Here is a 6,132-nt window from a genome sequence, read left to right on the forward strand (position 1 = left end):
TTAATGACAAAAACACTAATCCATTAATCAATTTAAAACAAGTTGGTAAATGAAAAAAAATTCTCAGTCTCCTTTAGTAAGAGGATCACATGCATCTTAAAAGGGGGCCATTATCTCCATGGGTTTCTCAGCTGAAGTTAAAAATCTAAAAATGATTTTCATTCATTTCTCATTAATATGCAAAATTATTCAAATTAGATAGTAATTAACCATCTACTCAGTAGAAAACCTTTTCATGATAATTTATGATAAACTCGGTAGCAGCTTTGATTGAGATTGATTTTTGGTGTTGAGAAGCTATCATGAATACAAAAAAGCACCTGAAAAAATATTTTTAAACACCTAACTCACTGCTCAGCTAATTATATGGGAACCATGTTCACAGATTATTTCAAAGGAAGGCCTATGGGCAAGATACTAATGCTGAATGAAACAGGCAAAACATCCTTTTGAGTTTGTCCTACATTTCATCTTAAAGCTCAGCTTTCTTCACATCTCCCAGCCTAATTCATTTAGAATGTTAAATGTTTGGCGCTGTTTAATTCAGCAAACGGCGACAGTGGAGCCAGGGCTTTGCTTGATAAGGCTTTACAGGATTGCTTTCAAGATAAAACTGTTCTGAAAAATCAAAATGCATTCAAGGCAAACTGTTGTTTTACACCCCAGCGTTCCTGGGAGCATCAGTAGGATTTGTAAACAGACTCCAGGTCTGGGTTGGCAGATGGGGCCGGGGGGTCAGTGGGTGCCAGGGTTAATAGCACGGGCACGTTGCACTGTGGAGAATATGGTTTTGTTCTCAGGAGCAAAGAGGAGCTTCAGGAGTGGGGACTTGGTGGCTCTAAACACTGGGGATTGCAGTTCAACACTGTTATTCTCCTGAGGTGGGAACACCAGAGGGAAAGCAGCACTGACCTCGCGCTGCTGGAGCAGCGTCAGGGGGAGAGAAAACCCCCTATTCAATATCTACTGCTACCAGTGGGAATTGCTGTGAGCACCCCAGCCAAAGAGGCAGGACTGTGGAGGGAAGGAAAAACTGATATTCCTGAAGGCTTTTCCTCTGAACCTGATCACAGAACTAACAACTGACGTTCTCGTAATGCACGTTCTGGGGAGTTTGTGTTATTTAAATAATTACCAACAGTAACAGGAGAAACAGGAACCTTGATGCCAAACCTCTGGAACTCTGTCATCAGGAGGGAAGGAGAGAAGAAGAGGAGGGGAAGGGATCAGGTTCTGGTTATGAGCTCTGTGACTGTCCCAGGTTTAGCTCCAGAGCTAAAGGTCTGCTCTCCAGGCTGACATCAAGGCCATGCCTGAGCTGCACCTCACCACAGGTAAATCTGTTCAGTCCTTAAACCAAGAGTCAGCACTGAGCAAACAAGTCCATGTCTAATAAACCTGTAACCAGCAGCAAAAGGAAAGCTTTGAGCAAATCTCCACTCCTCTAAGTACAGTGGCACCAGCATTCCCATACATTAAGGCTTGGCTGAGTTCTGTTTACTTTGCCCCACTGCAACCTGCAAAGCCCTCCTCCTCCTCAGCAGCTGTGGAAATGTCCTGCTTAGTGAATAATCCCGACTGCACTTCCCAGCCCCCGGTTATTTTTCACACTGCAATGCATTTGCCACCTCTTGACGCAGCACCTAAACAAGCCAGGGAATATTGGATGTGCCTGCATTGTTCCTCATTCTTTTCCCTGCCTCGATTGCTTCCAGATGGCACCACGCTACAATGGCTCCATTCATTCCTCCCTGGAAGGCCCAGAGGGCGGCAATGGACAACCTTCCCCCAGAGCCCTCGTTCCTGCAGGCATGGAAGGGACCACATTCATCCTCATCACATTCATCCCCAGTCCTGACATGGGAATGTTTGCAAAGGGTAATAAAAACTCTGTCAAGAGGTTACTGATGATACCCAAGTCAGTATTCCTTCTTCCAGGGACACGGGGAGAGTCATCTTGGATGCGGTACAATACTTCCAGGATATTGAAACCAAAACTCCAGCTCAGGTGACATGGCACAGATGGGCCTCAAAAAAGAAAGGCCATTCTGGGGAAGAAAACATCATCCCTCAGCTGACACAATTAACTACTGGATCAAAGAGAGGGGAGTCACACAGGGAAGGATGATAGAGAAGAATTTGAGAGGGGCTGAAGCAGTTAACTGTGCCTTCTGACACAGCAGGGCCTAAAAGCAACAAGGAACTGGTGCCAAACTTCCACATCCCTTGCTTTTCAATGGCTTACTTTCCCTACTTTTGAGATTTAAATAAATTGAAGGTAGCCATGTTTTTGACAAAAGCAGGAATAACAACAATCCACCAAGTACTTAAAACCTTTTCTCTTACTCCTTCCATTGGAATGTCTCAGGGGAGTTTGTAAGTATGAACTTCTCAAGTGGTGAAGTACATTTCTACTTATTTTACTGAGGTGGAAATGGTAGCAAAGGACAGGTTTGGCTACTTGTCCAATAGGTCACAGAGGAAATTTTTGTCAGAAGTAGAAAGGGTTTCTCAGCATTAACCTGGAGCCTTCAACATAGTGAGAACATCACTGGATGTTCTTTGGGGTTTGGAGAAAAGAGGTGCCAGTGCAGAAGTTTGGCCAACAGAGTCTGGAATCAAACAAGCCCTGACAAGCAGGTGCTGTTCAGGCAGCTGATGGGCCATGGGGAACTGCAGGAGCAAAGAACATCACACTTCAGTGGGATGTGCACTTCTTAATTTAGAAGACAAAAGCTTAACAATATCCAAAGGCTGGCAGTTGGCTCCTGAAAACGTCCAACTGGAAACCAAGCACATCTCTCTGACCGCTTTGCACCGCTGGAATGAGAACAAAGCTCCCCAGGCCAGCAAGGTAAAGCCATCGGACCAAAAAGAACCCAGCTCAGGAAGCTGTGCCTCCTCAGGAGTGCTGGAACAACCCTTTCCAACAAAATGCCGCCCAGATCCTGGAGGTAAGTTTGCAGCTTCAGAGAGGATTCAGCAGGAGGTGGGATAACGTGTGGCCCAGCTGAAAATTGGGCAGCAGGGACACCACGGTGGCTGCACTGGGCAAAACTCCCCAGGGCTCAGCCCAGTCACTTCTTGTCAGTGGGTGAAACTGGAGCTTTGTCCTTGGGGGGTTTTTTAGTTTAATTTTTTTTCTTTTTGCTGCTTGTGGAAATGTGAAACAGTTAACAACCTTGTTTCAATAATATGCAATTCTGAGGGAGGAAAAATTGGGGACCTAAGGAACCTGCCTTTTTTTCCTTCCCTTATTATAAAGTCATTTTTCAAATCACCTTTCTGACACATTTGTCCATATTGATTAGCTGCTTTCAGAATGACATTGTCTGACCTGTCTAAATCCATCAATTGCTCTCCTGCTGATGCTTCATTCCCAGGCTACTTTAGCTTCTAATGGTATGGTATGAATATTATTCATAAAGTCTTTCTGCTGAAAAGATCAATAATCACATACATCTTACGTTTGCATTCTGGGTGTTGTTCAAGAAGCCCTTTAACTGGCCACAGACTCCTCTATTTCCCTTTTATCACTGCAGACTGTAAATGTTTCATTAGTAGCATTTAGAGAGTACATACTTGATACTATATCCCCAGGAGTTTCAAGTGAGTTATTAGGAACTTGTTCAGCATTAGGATTAATGCATATTCCCAGTAGCTTTCATTGCATTTCCATTCCATGTGCCACAAACTCTACTGTTAAATATGTTTTGTCCACTTAGGAACTGTTTGGTAGGGAAGGCATTGCCTTAATTGTTCCCAAGACATTGGGTAATGCTCTGCTGATGGGCCTAAGGTTGAACTAATAGGCAAGTAAGATGCAGTTTAGCTTCAGCAGGTTTTAAAGTACTAATGAGGCACAATATAATGAAGTTAAGAACTTGTCAAGACAGGCAGTTCATATAAAAAGTTGAAACAACCTTTACTTTTTTTTTTTTTTTTGCTTTAAAAAAATCCAAGATTATCCCAATGCTGAGGGGATTTATTCAAGTTAAATATTTTCTAGATTATTAGAATTTTTAGGAAGGGCTTTTTAGAACTTGATGCCCTAGCTGAGTAAGGGGCAAAATGTATCTGTCTGACTATCAGCAGGTCAAATATGCTTGTAAAATACAGAGTTTTTAGTTTGCAGAAAGGGTGAGTTGGATATTGTATATTCCAAGCTGCTTTTTATGCAACTGCTTGTCTATATTTAGCAGCTTGGCAGGCTGGGAAATTTTAGAGCCTTAAAAGACCAAATACTGACTAGTCACCATTTTAACTTTATGGCATTTTCCTGGAAGAACAAAAATGCAACATTCTAGGTATTTTAGTAACTACAGGATTGATTGGAACTTCATTGGATTTTAACTACTGCGTGCCAGGCTGTTGTGCTCAGCGACAGAAAATATTTCATTTTCATTTTCTGACATAAAAGCCTAAGTGTCCTGCTGCTGAGATGTATCAATCAAACCAGGGGCTCCAATGGAATATTATCCTGATGCTGGGATGAGAGGGAAAACGATGCTTTAGTTCCCAGTCAATCGGTACCAAATGTCTTCCCAGGCACTAACAGGCTCCTGCACACCCTTGAGCAGAGCCATTACCTCAGGGTTCATAAAGTGGAACACAGCACTCCTCACAATGCTGGGGGATTTTTTTTTTCCTTGAGAACATAAAAATGTTGCTTACATTGAAAAGGGAAGATTCCAGCTCGCTTTGAGAAGGTTCATTTCCAGACAGGCGTTGCAGACAATTAAAGCCCAAGTGTTCTGTGGACAGTGCTGTCTCACAGATGTTGGGAGAAGGGTGATAATCTGCCCAAAACCTTTTTTTTTTTTTTTTTATAAAAAGCATTGGAGAGCTGCAGCAGTGGGTAGGGACACTGTAGACTTCACATTAAGTTTGGGGGTTTTTTTGTGACCACCTCTCTGGCCAGGAAGCTCATGATTACTGTGGATAAGTGAAATGAAGTATTCCCTGCAGTTGAAAAGCTCTAACAATTTTAATGCTGAGGAATGAACAGAAATGTTTAATTAATAAACATCCCGGCTTATATTACACTTACACCTTAACTGGGCTTTTTCTTTCTAACTTAGCTGCACGTGGTTCTGTAGTGCCAGGCTTTACAAATTTAATACCAGTGGACAGGACATCCCCCAGGCACCACTTCAGTAGCTCACTGAACTGTGGAGCACAGATACTTTTCTTCCACGAGAGCTATTCAGTCAAATTTCCTCAGTCAGCTGAAATATTCAAATGAAAGTTGCTGCTGCAATTACAGAAAAACAGAAGTTTGGGGTTGGTTGTTTTTTTCTGTGTCTTGCTTGTAGTAAAAGAATAAAAAGATGACTGAACTGCTTAAACGATAGAAGAAGAAAGTATGACCTGCAGGGAGAAACCCAGTCTGGGGGAAAAAGGAATGGAAAAAAAAGAGTCCAAAAGATGAAGTGCTCAGGCTCCAGGCCACTCTGCTGCTGATTTCCAACCACTTGGTGTGGGAACGAGAATTTCCCAAAAGGCCTCTGTCACTCAACCAACCCAAATTTGACTTTTTGCACCTCTCAGTACCAGAATCCTTCAATCCACGGCGTAGCCAGGCAAAGGCTCCACTTCACAGGAATGTGGCATCTTCTTGAGTGACTGTCCCAGTACAAAAGGTGCCTTTTGCACCTGGAAGCCCCAGAAACCATTTCTGCCCATGCTTTTGACGCTTCTCCTGGCCCACTGCCAGCTCCTCCTGCACGCAGCCAGTGCCTAAATTTTCCTGACCCAAAGATCTGAGCCTGCTCTGGCATCAAGGGGCAAAACCTAATCAGTGAATATTTGCTAGATTTTGATGGTAAGAATTGCTTCTTATCTTTCCTTAACGAGTTGCCCTTCTGTGAGGGAGATGTGAGTCAGAAACCTAAAGAGGCACAAACGAGCCTCCAGAATTGGACCCTGACTGTTGCTATCAAGAATATTTGGTACCACCACCATGGTAAACATTTCCCTCCCCCACACAATTACACCTCAGCACTTTGTTTTTGCTGACCCTTCCCAAGCCCATCTCCTCTGCAGCTTCTCCTCCTCTAAGTCAGTTTGAAAGTGCTGCTGTGCTGGGCTTCACCCCGACCCAAAGGACAAAAATCACTGTCTTGCCAGGAA

This window comes from Lepidothrix coronata, unplaced genomic scaffold (assembly GCF_001604755.1).
Source record: "Lepidothrix coronata isolate B3197 unplaced genomic scaffold, Lepidothrix_coronata-1.0 Scaffold92, whole genome shotgun sequence".
Taxonomy (NCBI): Eukaryota; Metazoa; Chordata; class Aves; order Passeriformes; family Pipridae; genus Lepidothrix; species Lepidothrix coronata.